Below are 18603 nucleotides of genomic sequence, written 5' to 3' on the forward strand. Positions count from 1 at the left end.
GACTGAAAATTGTTGGAGGAATAGTTACTGGTTTGGCAGGATAAAGGAAACCATAGGAGAGGCATGAAAAATAAGCAATTTTCTCCACAAAACCCTGGAAAGGCTAAGAATTCAGAGGACCCAGAACACCTAGATCAAGGCATCTGGTACCCAACCCACTCACTTCTTCCCCAGGTAAAAGATATGAGTTTTCTTCTCTGGCAAAATTTAATAGAAGTTCAGGGTTCAGAGGTACCTAGGAGGTGGAGGGCAGGATTGACAACAAAGAGATTAATTGAAAGTGTGTAAAATGAAGTGATGGGTCCAAGTCTTCTTTTGTCCCCACCATCCAGATCCCAGGCAGAATGCTTGTAGGTCTCTTCTCTGGCATTTGGGGAGCACCAGGAAAATGACCGTCTTGTCCAACTATCTTGAAGTGAAGCCCATCAGCTGAAAATCACCACTACCACCCACTCCCACACACACATTTTTACTCAGACACATACACACACACACACACTTTTTTGTGTCTTACTCTTAAATATGAACAACCAAGGCTCACCAAATAATTGAGAACCACCTCTAACATGAAAGTGAAAAATCAAAACAAACAGGGAAAAAACACTTTATCTAAAAGAGATAATACAAAGCAGAAGAAAAGATTTGCTCCAAATTATTATTCTCAGTCAGATATGAAAAAAAACACATACATGAAACAGTAGGAAACTAAGACAGAAAACACTCAAAGACTAAGAGCTCTTGGAAATTAGCATAAATGATTGCCAAAATAAAAAACTTGAATAGAATGCCTAGAAAATAAAGTCCAAAAAATCTGAAGAAAAATAAAACAAAAAGACAAAGAGATGACCAATGGAGAGGAAAAAATATTTAAATAGAAGATAAATCCAAGAACTCTACAAATTATAGGAGCTAGAGAAAGAAAGAACAGAGAAAATTAGGGGGATGGAGTAGAAGGAGGGTACCAGACATGTCTCCAGGTTGAAAGAACCCACAGGCTATCTAGCACAATAAATGAAAAAAAAGAGCCAAATTAAACGTTCATGAACAGAAGATGGTTCTTGGAGACACTAGTCTGCCATCTTCTTGGTTGGCCGGCTTTCCAAATAAAGTCTTATTCCTTGCCTCAAAAAAAAAAAAAAAAGTTCATGGACACACAGTTTCAGGGACCAGGGATAGAGAGAAAATTACAATATTCTCAAATGAAAATAAATTGCAAAGAATAAGAATTATGATGACTTCAGAGTTTTTCTTAGCAACACTGGTTGCCAGAAAACTATGTCAAGACCATCCAAACTTGACTGAAAACGTTTTTAACTTAAAAGTTTATACATAGTCAAACTAGCCACCAAAATTTAACAGTGGAACAAAGCTATTTCAGGCATTTAATGAACCCAAAGTGACCTCCATTTACTAGGAAGCTACTTAGAATATAAATACTTCAGCAAGAGAGAGGGAGTAAACCAAGAAAGATAATGACATAGAAAACAGGAAGCAATGGATACAACTTAAGAAAATGGTGTTGGGGGACTCAGGGTAAGAGATGTGTAACATCCTGGTATCACAGAGAACCCTAGGAGGGTCACCTGCCAAAAAAAAACAAAAAAAGAGAGGAAGAACTCCATATAATATCATAAAGAGTGGAGCATTTGGAAAAGATTAAGAACACATAAATGGCAAAATGTACATATATTTTAAAATTAAGCATTACAAATTTGAAGAATAATAAAAAATTGAAGTAGAAATAAAATAGAAATATAGTAATATGTTAGAGTCTGAAATAAGCAATGTTTGCATGGTCATAATGATATAAAACTGATTATTATATAAAAATTGTGATAAAATTTTATTGGGAAGGTGGAAGATGAGGAATTGAGATGTGGTATAAAAAAGCTAAATCTTTCCCACCATAATAAGGAAGTCAATAGATAACATGAGAAATAGCAGTAGAGGTATATTATTTAGAAATATGGGATTAGCTATAATAAGAAAACCTAATTAATTAAAGAAGAGGTTATTTCTACATAGTGGGGCTGAGATGGGTTGGCACAGGACAGGGAAATGTTTTCTTTTATTATAAGTCTTTCAGCTATATTTAATGTTTCAAGACATACGCATATATAGCTTACTAGAAGATGTTTCTAATTAAAAATAATTACTTGGGGCATTCACTTTAGGTCATGATGGAGTACCAGGGATTGGATTTACCATCTTGCCTTACACAATTAGAAAACGAGACCAAATATATGAAACAACAATTTTTCAGACATTGGACAAAAGGCAACGTTGGACCATGATCTCTGTATGAAGAGAAGGAAATGTGGTAAGTTCTATAATTGCCCTAGAATACTGCCTGAAGGCTATTTCCAGGCTGCAATGGAAGGACAAGGATTCTAAAGAGCCTGGTGATCTTGGTGAGTTGAGAAGACAGAAACCAGAGTTCAGAAAAGCCAGTGACCAGAATTTGCAGGACAGAATATCAGAGAGAAGGGAGTTGCTCAGAGAGAGATAGAGAGCTTGAAAGATCTAAAGAGAGGGTCCTTTGAGTTTGGCCTGAGTACTGACCTGCACATGCATAAGATGAAACCGCCTGAGGCTAGTGAAAGAATCACCAGAAAGTAGTAGGCTGAACAATTTCCAGAGTTCACCCAGGGTTGAAAATAGTTCAGATTGCCACCAGCCAAAGTAGAAAGACCTCATAATACAAATGACATCAGCTAGAGTTTTCGGAAGTGTATTGCCTAAATTAACCCAACACCAAAGTCTGCCATGGTCTGCTCCAACAAAGCTTAATTTCAAGCCTGAAAAAGATCTAACTAATCCCAAGAAATGTAATTGCATGCCAGATAAAGTAAACCCAACACGATTTTTTCAAAAAATACAATGACATCTAGTACCTAACAATGTAAAATCAACAATGTCTGACACCCAATAAAAAATTACCAGACATGCAAAGGATAGAAACTTCTGGCTATAAGACAAATAAGTTCTGGAGATCTAATGTACAGCATGGTGACTATAGTTAATAATACTGTATTGTATACTTGAAACTTGCTAAGAGAGTAGATTTTGTGTTCTCACCACACACAAAAATGGAAACTATGTGAGATGATAGAAATATTAATTAACTTGATTGTGGTCATCACTTCACAATGTATACCTATATTAAATCATTACCTTGTACGCTTTAAAGAAACCATATTGTTACAACCTAAATACATATAGGCATAGCTTGTTTTGTTGTGCTTTGCTATATTGAACTTTACACATATTGCGTTTTTTGCAAATTGAAGGTTTGTGGCAATCCTGTACTGACAAATGATGGTTAGCATTTTTTGTCAATAAAGTAGTTTTTAATTAAGGTATGTATATATTTTTAGACATAATGCTAGTGCACACAAACTACAGTATAGTATAAACGTAACTTTTATATGCACTGGGAAACCAAAAAATCACGTGACTCACATTATTGAGATATTTGCTTTATTGTAGTGGTCTGGGACCAAACATGCAATATCTTTGGGGTATGCCTGTACAATTTTTATTTGTCAATCATACCTCAATATAGTTAGAAAAACTTTTTTAAAGAAATAGATTTTGTTAATGATAAAACATTACTACAGTAATAAAATTAAAAATAAAAACTATAAACCCACAGATCCAAAAATAGCTCAATGACTCCAAGGAGATTAAACATTTAAAAACTGCAACAGACCAAATTACTGATTTGATTAATAATCAAATTACTGAAATCAATGGATAAAAAGAAATTCTTGCCAGAGGAAAAAAATACATTATGTATAGAGAAATAAAAATAAGCATGATGGAAGATTTTATGTCAGAAACTGTGCAAACCAGAAGACAATAAAGCTGTCAACTAGAGTTTTATGCCCAGCAAAACTATCTTTCAAAGATAAAAGTGAACTAAACAATTTTTCAGACAAACAACATCTGAGAAAATCCATTACCAGCATAACTGCCCTATAAGATATACTAAAGGAAATTCTTCAAGTATAAGGAACATAATACTATATGGAAATTTGGATCTACCCAAAGGAATCAAGAGGAATATATGGACTAATATAAAAGACATTTTCTATTGTTTAATCCCTTTAAAATAAAACTGGCTATTGAAAACAAAAATAATACCAGCATTCCATGAGGTTTATAACATATATAGAAGTAAAACACAACAACAATAGTACAAAAGATGAGAGAAGATTCTTACCCTGCACACAAAGTGATATAATATTATCTGAAAGTAGACTGTGATAAGTTAAAGATGTATATTGTAACCTGTAGAGGAACCAATAGCAAGACAAGGTAGAGGTATAGCTAATAAGCCAATAAAGAGATCAAGTGGGATCATAAAAATAGTGTAGAAAAAGAGAAAAAGAACGAATGAAAAAGAGAGGAAAATAGAAAACAAATAGCAAATATGGTAGATTTAAACCCAGACATATCAATAATTACATTAATTGTAAGCAATCTAAACACTGCAATTAAAAGCAGAGATTGTTAGATTAGGTAAGAAAGCAAGAACCAATTTTGTGCTATCTATAAGAACCCACTTTAAAACTCTAGGCACAAGTAAGTTAAAAGTAAAAAATGCAATAAGATATACTATGAAAGCACTAATCGAAAGAAATCTTGAGTGCCTACATTAATACAGAGAAAAGACTTTTGGACAAGAAATATTAAAAGATAAAGAGGTACATTTCTAATAATAAATTGATTAATCCATCAAGAGGAGAGAACAGACCTAAATGTGTATACACTTAATAACAGAACCTCAAAAAAATGAAGTAAAAACTGACAGAACTGAAAGGAGAATTAGACAAATCCACAATTGTAGTTGAATGTTTCAACACCTTTTCAGTAATTTAACAACTTGATGACGGTCACTAAGGATATAGAAAACATGATTTCCTGGCTGTCCAGTGGTTAGGACTCCACACTTCCACTGCAGGGGGCCCCGGTTTGACAGCTAAGATCCCACAAGCCGCACGGCGCGGCCAAAAAAACAAAACAAAACAAAACATGAATGAACTAAACCAAACAGACACATGTAGGACATACCAATCAACAATGGCAGAATACACATTCTTTTCAAGTACACATGTAACATTTACCAAGTTGATGAGTAAAAGGGGGAAGCTGTTCTGCAGAGAAACGAAAATGGAGCTGACAAGAAACAAAGAGAAGAGCCCGTGGCCCAAGAGAGGGAAATGGAGGTAGTAGACAGCTGCCCCTGTTCCTCTCAGTCTCAGCTGCACTTGATTTCATGTTCTTTGATTCTGCGAGAGCTCTGTTTCCTTGCAATAAACACTGTTCTTTACTTGAGTAACTTTGAATGAGTTTTGTTTTCTTGCAACCAAAGGAGCCATAACTTGAACAATTTCGTGTGTTTTTTTAATTGTCTCCCAACATTGCACAGTAACTTCTTTAAGGATAATCGGTGTGTTTTATTTCATCTGTATAACACAGCTCACAGTCACATGACTGAATTATATAAATGCTGTTAAGGTTCATAATGAACAAATTCATTAACCTGGTTACTGACACCTCGACCACCACCAGAATCGTGAATTGCTTGTTTTGTTGGCCCTACCGAGTCCCTTGTGTAACATTTTTTTCTCTATTCCCTCTAGCTCTGGTGTGACCAAGACTCTCAGGCTCCCACCCCCTACCCACTGAAGCAGGCATATGGCCCACCAGGCTCTCCCATACAGGATTTGGAATCTAAGTCATTGGATAGTAGTTCCCTAAAGAAAGTTTGATCAGTTTCTGCATTTGAGAACCCTGGAGCTCCCCTGATTCATTTCAGGGGTCTGATTGTTCAGCTTTTTCTTCAGTCCTAGGGCTGTTCACTATCCTTCCAAAGACCCCCTTTTCTTATTTAAGTAGTCAGAGTCCATTTCTATTGCTTTCAGCCTGACTCCTCTCTCATACTTGGTTCCCAAAGAGGCCAGTTTCTTCCCTGGCCCATACAGAAGAACTGGAAGAAATTCTTCTTTGGGGAAAGAGCAGCTAACTTTGAAGCATGCTATTTTTGAAACAAATAAAATATTTCTTTATTGGTTAGTTGCTCCACTGCTGTCTTCTTTTGTATGTCTCTGATCCAACCTCTGGGCTGCCTTTTCTGCAAGAGGTATCATTAGCTCTGCCTCGGTTGTTTATATTCAACCTCATCCTCATCTTCTAAGGCTGTCTATGAGTGACTGAGTCATGAACATGAATCTTTAAAGGAGTCATATGTATTTGGGAACCCAGGCAACAGAGGCTAACTTCACTTAGTCAAGTTAACACTTTTTCTACAGCAATATAAAGCAGACTTCATTCTTTGAGTTTGAACGATCTGTACTCAACCTAAGAAGCCATCTCCCAGGCTTGAGTCTGGTGTCCCAGTTTCTGATGATGGACCCACTCTGGCCCTTTGGATCAGCATCCCTCCTCAGAGACAAGCCATGTTTAGGGTGTTGGCTCTGATTATTCCAAGACCTCAAGTTCCAAGGCAGTTTGTCTCCTCTCAGCACTCTGACTCATTATCCTATTTTACTCAAGTACTTAGAATGAGAGCTTTTGGGAAGTGCTCTGTGCAATTATATAAATGAATAGGCACATTTATTTGAAATGTTTTCGGATTTCCTAGAAAGAAATTTTGTGTTCTTTCCCTGACACTAATTTCTGAAACTGGGTAACAGTCCTGGGGGTATCCTTGCCCTGCCCAGGGACTTGCATTTCCAAGGCAATCTAAAACCCAGTCAATAGGTATTCATTCATTCTGCAACTCATTGCTGAGCACCTACTGCATTCCAGGTACTGTACTGAGAGCTGGGTATACAATGGAGAAGAAAACAGACATAGCCCTGCCTTCAAGAGGACACAGTCCAGTGAAGGAGAGAGAAAAAAATAAGCAAATAAATTTAAAAATAATCATACATGAGTAATTAGTGCTATGAAAAATTAACAAGAAATAGCATTAGGAGGGGATCTTAGATGGGAGAGGACAGAAGAATCTCCCTGAGACCTGAAGGATAAGTGAGGAGAACTGGAATCAAATAGATGAAATAGCATATACAAGGCCTAGAGCTAGGAAAGAGCTTCATGTGTCTGAGGAACTAAGTGAAGCTCTGTTTTGGACATTTAGACTGAGATGCTTATGACATATCCAAGTAGAAAACTCAGGTAGATAGTTGGATATGTAGTTCTGGAGTTCAAATGAGAGATTGAGATGAAGATACAAATTTGGTCATCATCAGCATGTAGACAATAACTTAGACCACAAAAATAGATCATTTAGGAAGAGAGTGTAGAGAGAGAAAAAACCCTGGGAAATACCAATATTTAGACATTGGAAGAGGAAGAGGGTCTATAACAGAGACTGAGAAGAAATTGTCAGAGACATCAGAGGTAGGAAGAAAAGCAATGGTATAAGGTCAGATAAAGGAGTGGTCATCTGGGTCTAAGGCAACTGAGAGGGTAAGATGAGAAAACAAATTGTCCATTGAACTTGGCAACATGGAGATTATGGTAACCTTGACACAAGAAGTTTTGGTGAAATGGTAAGGGAAGAGACCCAATTTGAGAGTTTTGAAGAGTGATCAAAGGTCAAACAGTGGAGATAAGTATGTAAACAACTATCTTGAGACATTAAGCTGCGAATGGATGAAGAGAAGTGGGCAGTAATTGGAGAGGGATGAAGGAGCCAAAGAAGGACTTTTAGGCATAAAGGAGAGTCAATCATGTTTGTGAGCTGAAGAGAATAGCCCCACTGAAAAAGGGGAGGATTGATAATCAGGAGGATAGGATATAATTGGAGGAGTAAAACTTGAGAAAGTGAGAGAGGATGGCAACAAGAGTCCATTAAGGATCCAGCTCCAGGAGATGCTGAGCTGTGAGAGAAGCAACACACTTTCTCCTTTGTTTCAGGAGGGCAGACAGGGAAGATGCCAAGGAATGTAGATGTAGAATAGGGGAGTTCTTGTCTGTTAGTCCTACTTTTTCACTTGGACACAATCAATGCAGCATAATTAGATCAGAGAGAGGAGTGCAGGGATGAAGTAGAAGAGTTGAGAAGAGATGTGAAGGTATGAAATACCATCTAACGGGTGGACTAGCAAGTTTATTAGATATATAGAGAGAATGCTGCACAAGACATTAAAATTATGAATTTAAAGGGACGTTTCTCAGTTTGCGTGATTTTCTCCACCAATATTCTGTTTCTTAAATTCATGCAGGTGGATGTCTAAGTTCATCCAGGCTCAGAGCTTTCCCAAGTGAATATAACGGCTGCAGAGAGACACACAAGGACTAAAAAAGTGGTGAAAACTATAGATCATGCGATGGATGCTCAACAGAAGGGACATGTTGACAAGGAAGGTTAGGTTCTATCTCAGTGTCTAGTTTCTATATCTGTGCTTCCCTTTCCAACCATCTCCCCACAACCACCACACTTTGCATTTGGATCCATTCTTGTGTCTTGATTCTGACTGGAGGCTAAAAGAGAGATCTAACCAGCCTGCAGCCCCACTTCTGGGGTTCAGCCTTTTTCTCCCCTGATTTTCCACATTCAGATTCATTACACACATACTGAACTCCTACATATCCATCATGTGCCCTGATTGAGTTTTCACGTGTTACCCCAGTTCATAGAACTGGGCTATCTACCACCTAGCCCCCTTTCCCAAATCCATGCTCCAGTAAGATGGAGCCCTTCAGACGAGTGGCTAGAGGCCTGCTGACTACTCTCCAGCTGCCTCATGCCCATCCTTCCCACCATAGGTCTTTCTCTGCCTCTTGCATTACTCGCTCTTTCTAAGGGAGAAGATATTGTAACCGGATTCATTAGAACCTGAAAAATCAATGTACCATATTTTACTAATGGCACTAGAGTCCGGGTGCTTGCTCAGTTTTTAAGGATGATGTTTCACTTCTCATTTGGCCAGTGTTCCTTGTGGCTACCTTGTTTGGTTAAGGGTCTAGTGGGAAGAAGGGTCAGCATCCAGGCATTCCTGTATCCCTGGCCATAATGTCATCACAATAGAATCCAAACCTCACTTTTACCCTTAAGTCATCTAACAACCTATCAAGATTCCTGATTAATAATGTTCATCCTAAATTCTCCACTAATTAGTCCCACCCACTTAATGACATCCCCAGACTTTCATTCTGACACCCTCTGCAACATTACTGTTATAGATTGAATTGTGCCTCCCCAAAAGATATGTTGAAGTTCTAACCCCATACCCAGAATGTGACCTTATTTAAAAATAGGGTCACTAGAGATCTTACCTAATTAAGATGAAGTCATACTGGAGTAGGGTAGGCCTTTAATCCAATGTGACTGGTGTCATTATAAGTAGAGAAGAAGAGACACAGACACATGAAGGAAGAACGCCACGTGATGACAGAGGCAGGGATTGAAGTACAGCAAGCTGCAAGCCAAGGAATACCAAGGATTGCTGGCAAACCATCAGAAGCTAGGAAGAGGCCAGGAAGAATTCTGCCCTACAGGTTTCAGAGGGAGGATTGCCCTGCTGACACATTGACTTAGGACTTCTGGCCTCCGGGATTATGAGACAATAAATTTGTTGTTTTAAGGCACCCAGGTTGTGGTACTTTGTTACGGCAGCCCTAGAAACAAATTCAGCTGTTACCATCACTGTGGTCCCCAGAGACACCTGCTTTCCTGCCAGACTGAAACTTCTTTAAGTGACAGAAGCTAAGTCTGCCTGGAGTTTCTGCTCCCTTTCTGGTGGATGAGCTTTATTCAAAGTCCTAGGTCTCTCCTCCCCTGCCTTAGAAAACCAGGCAGGTCTAGGCTCCATGCTAAGTCAGCCAGCCAAACACAAATTTGCCTTGGTTTAACAGAGGGTCAACATACCCCAGCCTTAGCCCCAGGAGGGTCTGTTTGGCATGGTGGGCATGGCAACCATCCAGCTGAGGAAACACTGAGTGCTCCTTCCTTACTAGTAATGCAAGAGAAAGTTCTGAAAGAGACCAGGAAGGATTCACACTGAGCCTTCGGCACAGCGACCCAGGGAAGATAGGGTCCTCGTGTGCTGGGGTGTTTGCATGAGCTGATGGTGACACAGAACGAGGAAAGCAGGGATCAGCCAATAGCATGAGGAAGAGTGAGTGATACCATCTTGGATGGAGGTGGAGGGAGGGGCTGTACTAGCCAAAGTGTTTATGGAGTTTAAATACGGTCCACACTGGAGTGAGGGACAGAAATGGGAGTATAGGGATCACTGCCTAATCTAACATGAAGAAGAAAACAGAAGAGCCCCAGTAGAGCAGGCAGCTTTTCTGTATCATGTACAGTGCCACATCATGGTGCCAGAGATCTGTCTGTTCAGGTTGGATCCAGGCAATGCTGGGAGAAACAAGATTCAGGTTCTGATCTCCCAAGAAGAGGGCTGCGAAGGCTAGGCATGGGGTCAAGGCTCCAGTCAAGTGGGCTGGGATTTGGGTAAGACCCCTAATCTGAAAGAAAGTGTGTGAAAGGAGGCAGGGAGCCATGAGAGGACCCCCAACAGTGGGTGGAGTCCACATAATGAGAAACAGAAAAGCAGGGAATTCTTCAACGTGGTTGCTGCAGATATCCAAGGTTTGCCTGGGCTCATCAAGTCCTGGGTCTTGTTCATTCGACAGATATTTATTGAACCTTTACTATGTTCAAATCTAATTCATGCTAGGAATACAAAGGGAACACAATACAGATTCTTCCCTAGAGAAGCCTGGTCTAGCCAGGAAAACAGACCCATCACAAATAGTTACCACACAGCGTGATAAATGGTGTTTTGAGATATGAACAAAGTGCCATGGGAATGCAGAGGGGAGGGACACAGCTCTGCCCAGAGGACTCAGGGGAGCAGAAAATATATTGCCTTAGTTTTATGGACCTAGATAAATTATGAAGTAAAAGAAAAACAAATTTTTTTTACAACCTCATACTCTACATCCTCAACCCCATGGTCCAGACTTTATTTCATTCTTACTGTTTCCTGTCCCCTTTGAATTACTGAGTTCAAACTAAGAACAGTCACATATTGGAATTATTCACCACTGTATCATTAAAACATTAATGCTTCATTAAAGTTCAGTGGATTTCTAGATATAAAACCTCCACACTTCAAAGTTTGGTAGTGTTACCTAACCGAACTTGGGTCTGCTTGCCCCACATGCAGCAAAGCCAATCTACTGACACCAGGTTGTGGTGAGGAAAGCACAGCATTTATTGCAGGGCCAAACAAGGAGAAAAGGCAGCTCATGCTCAAAAGACTTGAACTCCCCAATGGCTTTCAGGGAAGGGTTTTTAAAGGGGAGGTGAGGGAGAGGATCGCAGGGTGTGTGATCAGCTCGTGTACATCATTTTGATCGGTTGGTGGTGAGGTAACAGAGTGGTGTTTCAGGAATCTCATTTATAAAGTTTCTGGCTCCAACCAGTCTGGGGTCTATGTGCTAGTGATCAGCATGCAGTCAACTTCTTCCTTCTGGTGGGGATTTTAGTATCTGCCAAACAACTCAAGAATATGGCTTAGGATCTTTTCTATAGCCCTTGAGGCGGAACTAAAGGTCCCTGACTTTGTTTTATGGCTAAACTGTTATCATTTTGCCTCGCTTGACTCTTTTCCTGTTTCTGCATTTTCTCACTTCTCTGATTAAATTTGCTCTTTGGAACTGGGGGAAGGCCTAGGAGGCCAAAGCTATTCCACAGACAAGAGGCAGGGGACATGAAGAGTCTGTCCCCAGGAAGCCTCCACAGGGTCCTGCTCTGTTTCAATAGTCTTTATCCCATGGAGTCAGATGACAGACCCAGCTGGTGACCAGATGCCATGGGAGGTTGTCACATGGTGACACTTCTCAGGTTATCATGGAGCACTTGGTGAACCTTCTACCTTTCATCAAAATACCAAGATGTAACACAATAAAGCCATGGAAACCATAGCAGTTCCTCTCCCTGCCTTGCTATCTTCACTCCCAAGAGACTTCTCCCATGGCCTCTACTGACTGGACACTGGGCTTGTGGCACCACCCCTGGCTAGAGCTGATCGGTCCACTGACAAACACCTGACACAAATTGACCGATCTGATTCTTACTTCCTAGACTTTAAAGTTGCAATACAAAAAAAAAAAAAAAAAAAAGGACTTCCCTGGTGGTCCAGTGGTGAAGACACCATGTTTCCATTGCAGTGGGCACGGGTTTGATCCCTGGTCGGGGAACTAAGATCCTGCATGCTGCAAGGCACAGCCAAAAAAAAAAAAAAAAAAAATTGCAATACAGGAGCCCTATTCGAGAGCACTTCATCTGGGGAGGTGTGTAAAACTGGCAGCCTGTGTTTGTGTCAAGTTTAAGTGGGACAGAGAAAGGCATGCTGCAAAAATGGCGGAATGGAGAGGTTCACTGAGAGAAGCAGATAGGAGAAACCAGGGGAAGGAGAGGGGCCAGGAAGAGGAGAAGACTGCCTTTGGGGCTGATGACATCTACTTCCTATTCAGGTTATCCTAAAGTGGCCCATATGAGTTCATGATCTTTTTTCCTTTGGTGAAGAACAAAGAGTTAACATTCACCCTGGTCTGCCCTTGAGGACCTCTCTTATTTTTATAGATGTAAAGCAGGCAGCCCCAGCCATGGAGAAAAGACACAATGGGACCCTTTTACTTGTTTATTGTGTGGGAGCTCCAATGAGAAAGTGGGGAAATTTGTAACATGGACAGTTTCCAGGATGGAACAAACCCATGCCTTTAACCCATGCCCTCCAAGACTTAAATGGAGGAGTATCTGTGGGGTAGACTTAGATGCCCAGTGACAGTGACAGACGAAGGAATCCCACAAATAAGTTTCCATAGGAGTAAAGACAGGTAGAACTTATGGGTTGTCCTGCCACCCTATTAGGAAAGGGAACAGAGATTGTGGGTCAGTAGGCACTAAAGCCAGGCTGCATTCAGCCTTTTAGGCACTGACTTGAGCCCTATTCTGAGGCCAGGAATTGTACTGAAGAAACCAATTACCGAGTGCTCTAACTTATAGGCTTAAAACATGGAGGCTTCCCAACTAAAACCCTGAGGAATCACAGCAATTGAAGAGGGTTCCACACCAGCATCTACAGTAGAGGTTCACGTGGGGATAACCTGAGAGATGGTTATGCTCCATGAATTATCTCCCACAGTAGAAAGCAGGGCTTTACTGCATTTTCCTAACAACCTAAAAGGTGGGGGACATTGTGCTGACTGGGCCACCCAAGGCACAGGCTCCACACATTATGGTGGAGGCTGGGTGATACGCTCAATTTGCTGGGGGGCCCTTTCATCAGGCAGTGACCTCCTGAAATGTGTGATGGCTAGGGCAGGTCAGAGCCGAGGTCCTTACCACGGCGACCGGCTTCAGAGCTGGCCCACGGAGGTCCGCTTTACCTCAACGGCCAGCACAATTCCACCACAGTCTGCACCAAAATGGGATAAGTGGGGTCCCCGAGCTGCAAGTATAAGCATTGCATGTGTAAAGGGGCAGGCAATTTGCGGCCTAGGCAGGGTAAACTGGATTTCTGATCTTCCTACTGCTCCCAGCATGGATGACACAGCATTCTTCCCTGACACTTGGCCAAGGCATGCTCATCACATCCCACAGTATAAGTCAGAGCGCTCTGACTACCCAGTTCCTCATGCGGCTGGGAACTTTACTTCCCAGCCTCGGGTTTTCGAGAAACTCTTGTGTCCTTCCAATTAATTCTACTTTTTCCTTAAATTAGCTTGCATGGTCCTGTCACTTGCACCTAATAATCCTTGAATAAAGCAGAAACTAAGGTTAAGAGAAGATCATTGCCAGAATCGGGTTGGAAGTTTCTCTAATTTATAGAGCTAATTTAAAAAGCAAACATTTGGTATGTTCCTGTTAAGGTCAGATTGAGCCGCGTGGTTAATAACTAAATACGCTGCCCTCTGGACCCAAGGCAAGGAACAGGGGAAAAAGCAGTAGAAAGCTTTGTATGATGCTCTCCATCCCCCACCATCTTCCCCTGGCTTGTGAGGCTTTTATCTACCAAAAATAAGAGAGCTACCAACTGTACTGTTCAATATTTATTTTCTGAGGCAGTCAAATTCATGCTAATTTATTTGCTCCCTTCCCACCAGCCCCCACCATATTCTCTAGAACTGTTCAGAAACTAAAACTCCAAGAATACAATAGTGTTGAGAGTAGAGGGTGCCGCATCCTAGAAAACTTTAAGTGGGGACCGAGACAGACCTCTAGAAGCTCAGTATTCCAGAGCTTAGAGCTTTCCATGTGCTGCATGCAGACAAAATGCAACTGGACTCAGGCTCACGCTTAGACAGAGCCAGGACCTCGGAACAGGAGACCTTCCTCTGCCCAAAGGCAGATGCCCGAAGGACTATGGGAAACTGAGGCTGGAGCAGAGGCTGTGCTCCTCAGACCACACAGCAGGTCGAGATATGCACGGGGCTGGGAGGTGGGGGTGATGCCAGGACCCTTGAGGAATGAGGGCAATCTGTTGGCAAAACGAAAGGAAGTCTAGTTTAATTTCTTCTCACAAATGAACAAACACAACCAGAAAATACAATATGAAACACAATGAAGAAATAGACAAAATTATATCTTTGAAAAATTATTTACCACAAGAGACAAAATAAGTTTGTAGAAACCTGCTTGATGTTTCAATACCACGACAGAAGACCTGAGCACTGTAAGGCAGACCAAAAGAACCACAAAGGGAAACCGAGCTAAGATGAAACCTGGGATGCAAAGGGAACTGGATGAAATTTTTAAGGATGTAACAGAACCCCATATAAAACAGCAAACAATTTTAAATCCCTCTAAATGGCAAATTGACCCACAAAAACCCTCTAATCTGTGATTTGGAGGACAAACTCGGGAAAATCTCCAAGATTAGAGGTAAAGATGAGAATAATGAGATGGAGGTGATAACCATGGAAACAGATTGAGTATTGAATCACAGAATAGTTGGCACCCACTGCAAGAAGCTAATCTTGAGCTAGCACCTCTGGGACCATTCCAATATACAGGACCACTCTTAGACAAGAGGGGTCTCTTCCCTGGTCCCCACATTTTCTAAAGTTCTGCTTAGGCCCTACTACTGGCCACACACCTCCCCGTGAAGCAGAGTCCACAGGGCCAAGAGGATGAGTCCACCCTCAGCTGGTCCCCCGCTCTGCACCCAGACTGTGCTCTGGGTGCCCTGAATTAAAATCTTTGTGCAGACAGCCTGAGTCTGCTTCCCAGATCTGAGCAGGCCTCCCCCATGGGCACATCCTCCAAAAGTTAGACCCCTCCAATAGTGTGTATGTCCCTAGGCTTGAGTGGTGGCTGAGAGGAACTGAGGAACTGCTTGCAGGGCTTACAGACAGAGCTTGGACATGCATGCTGGGACATCTACTGTGTGCCCGCAATGGCCCTTGCAGTGGGGGTCAGAGTCAGGAACGGGAAGAGAAAGAGAGGGGTCTGGAGGCTGGGAGCCTTGTGTCGGCTCTCCCTGCCACGCCGTATTCTCAGAACTCAGAGGAGGCTGAGGATTCTAAATTCAAACTGGCCTTCCAGGTGCTTATGAAGCTATCGTTGTTCAGGTAGGAGGGTAGAACGTATTGTATTTAACAGTATTTAACTTTTAAATATGTAAGCATACGGTATGTGGTCCTCTGTTAGTGCTCTACTCTTGCCCCCCGACAGTTTGGGGGGTCGGGGAGGCAAGGCTTGCCAGTCCTTGAGGAACAGCTCCTTCAGGTCCCCTCTACCAAGAAATGTAACCTTTTAGAACTGCCTGTGCAGAAAGCAGCAGGCAGCTTCCTTCACGGAAGAAGGGGAAAAGGCCTTCTGGTAGGGCACCTGGCTGCAATTAGAACCGGGAGCTGGGTCTCTGAAACCCAACAGCGCTGCTCTCTCTCTTTCCCTTTGGGGTTAAGTTACGAGGGCAACAGGGCCCCAGAGCCAAACATCACACCATGAATCGCTGCCTCAGGGGCAGCCAGAGCAGAGGATGCACCTCCACTGCTGTGCTCTGAACATCACCTTCAGGGTAGCTGACCTGCTTCTGCTTTCTCTGCTGAGACTCAATAGCCGAATCCCTAAATGTCCTGGTGCCCAGCCCGTGGCATTTTGCTTCTAGCTTCACAGGTCTGCCATAGCAAAGCCTACCTCCTACTGCCTGGGAATTTGAAAAGCTGAGTACCATCCCCTGGGCATAATGTTGGGGAGAGCTGCTCCTGCTATTCATGGTGACATCTGTGTGTGGCCACTGTAGGAGCTTCTGTGCAAGACCACCCTTGATCCATCACAAGGAGCTGTGAGGGGCACGGACTGGACGCCTGGACTTGCGTCCATTATTCACAGATGGGTACTTTTCATGGTTTGATGTATGTGTCAACTTGGCTAGGCTATGATACTCAGCTCTTTGGTCAAACACCAGGCTAGACGTTGCTGTGAAGATACTTTGCAGATGTGATTAACATTTAAATCCATAGACTTGGAGTAAAGCAGATGATCCTCCACGCAGTGGGTGGGCCTCATTCAACCAGTTGAAGGCCTTGAGCAAAGACTAAGGTTTCCCAAAGAGGAAGGAATTCTCCTCAAAACTGCAACATAGAAATCCTGCCCTACAGATTTCAGATTTGTAGGTCCCTACAGTTGGTGTGCCAGTTCCTTAAAATAAATACTCCCCTGTCTCTATATATGTATATATATGTTCATATACATGTGTGCGTGTATATATATATACATATATATGTATATATATACACGTGTGAGTGTGTATAAAATTGGTTCTGTTTCTCTGTAGAGCCCCGACTAATATAGAACTCAACCATTGCATTCTGACAATGTGCCGGGGGTACTGTTTGTCCCCCAACCTGTATAGTAGGGCACCTTACTTCACCAAGATACACTCAAGTCAGATCAAAGCCCCAGATCAAAGGCCAAGAGTCAATACCATTCTCCAGGCCCACTAAGCCCTGTGATGTAAGAACTAAATTGAAACTGGTGTCCTGGCATAAGGCCAGGGAGGCAAGGGGGCCAGGGAGGGAGGCTGCAGCCTGATGCTCCTGCAAAGCTCACTCATTCTAGACAACCTGTCCCAGGGCACGGCGCAGCAGGCCAGCTCCAGAATTCACTCTCCGACAGAGAGGGAATTTCCCCTGTGCCAGGCCAGGCTCCCATTGGCTGTGGGCCTGGGCAGGGCTGAGCCTGACGATGGCTCCTTACGAAACAAAGTCGGCAGCTGGGGAGGCCTGGAGACAATGAGCCAGCAGGGCTGGACGGGGAGCTGGGTGGGCTTCCACATCTGATGGGCTGAGCCCAGAGTCAGCTTAACCCAGAGTCACTGCTCTGTGGGTGACGACAGGGAGAAGAACTGTGGCTGGAATCCTGACGTCACTTCTGACGATTCTCTCTCTGAGACTTGGCTCCCTCGTCTGGAAATTGGGGCTAGTAAAATCTCAGAGCCGTCGATTCGAATTTAAAAGGGTAACAATTGTGTGGAAGCACAAGGCACAGAGCTCGTGCCCAGTGAATGTCAGTGTCCTTCCTCTTCACCCAGGGAGGATGGGACAACATTGCCGTGAAGGGTGATGTGAGTGGGCTCTGGAGCCCTTTGTGAACCCCAGGCCTGCACCTTCATCTGTAAAATGAGATTCTCTCTCTCCACAGGATGATTGCAAAGACTGGATGAGATTGCCCACGTAGAGCGCTTCGCAAAGGATGGCTTCGGTAAATGCTAGAAAAAGGAAGCCCTGTGACCTTCCTGCTCCTCAGGAGGAAACAGAAACAACTGGGGTGTGTTCAATTTGCTCCTGTAACACCTCAGAACAAAGGAGAAGCAAACAGCAGCGGTATGATTTTCAAGGTGGTGCCAGATCTGCTGAGAGCTGGGTCTGGTCAGCATGAGTGCCGGCCTCTGGCTGAAAACTTCAGCCTGTAATATCGCTTCGCCACCTGGCGCCCAGGCTCGTTAGTCCAAGGCAGCGTGTAGATCTGCCTAGTGACAGACACAGCCCCGTGTGCAGACTGCCAGGGCCTGAGGCGGCATCCAAAAACAATGTCCATCCAGAGGATGGAGACAGCTGCAGCTCCAGACAGTTGGCTCTGACCTTTTGTCTTGCTCAGCTCAGGAGGAAGCGTCTTCCTGTGCGTGGAGCACATTCTCTTGCCCTTCGTCAACACACAGGTTGAGAAATCCTCCTGGTTTGGAATATGTAGTGGAAAAGGGGGACCAATTTATAAGCACATCTGCCTCCTGAGGAAGGTGGGTTCTGTTCAGTGACAGTCCCTTTAGATGTGCAAGGTGTCTGGGAGCTGAATTGGAAAGTAGGGATTAGTCATTAGAGAAAGCCAAGAAGAGAGAGAGAAAGAGTGGGAGGCAATGCTCCCAGCTAAGGAAATGGCTAAGGAACGTTCTAGGAACAGGAACATCTAATATCCAATTTTAATTTATGAACCTTTTTTTATCCAAATGTTCAGTAAAGTCTGGTAGACACACAACTCTCCTATGTGAGTTCACGTGTGTGTAAATTTAGAAGAGGGAAGAGTTCCACGTCTGAGTAAACGTGGTACAGACCTGAGGCCACAGGGGATTACAG

This window comes from Grampus griseus (genome assembly GCF_964374135.1).
Source record: "Grampus griseus genome assembly, chromosome: 8".
NCBI lineage: Eukaryota > Metazoa > Chordata > Mammalia > Artiodactyla > Delphinidae > Grampus > Grampus griseus.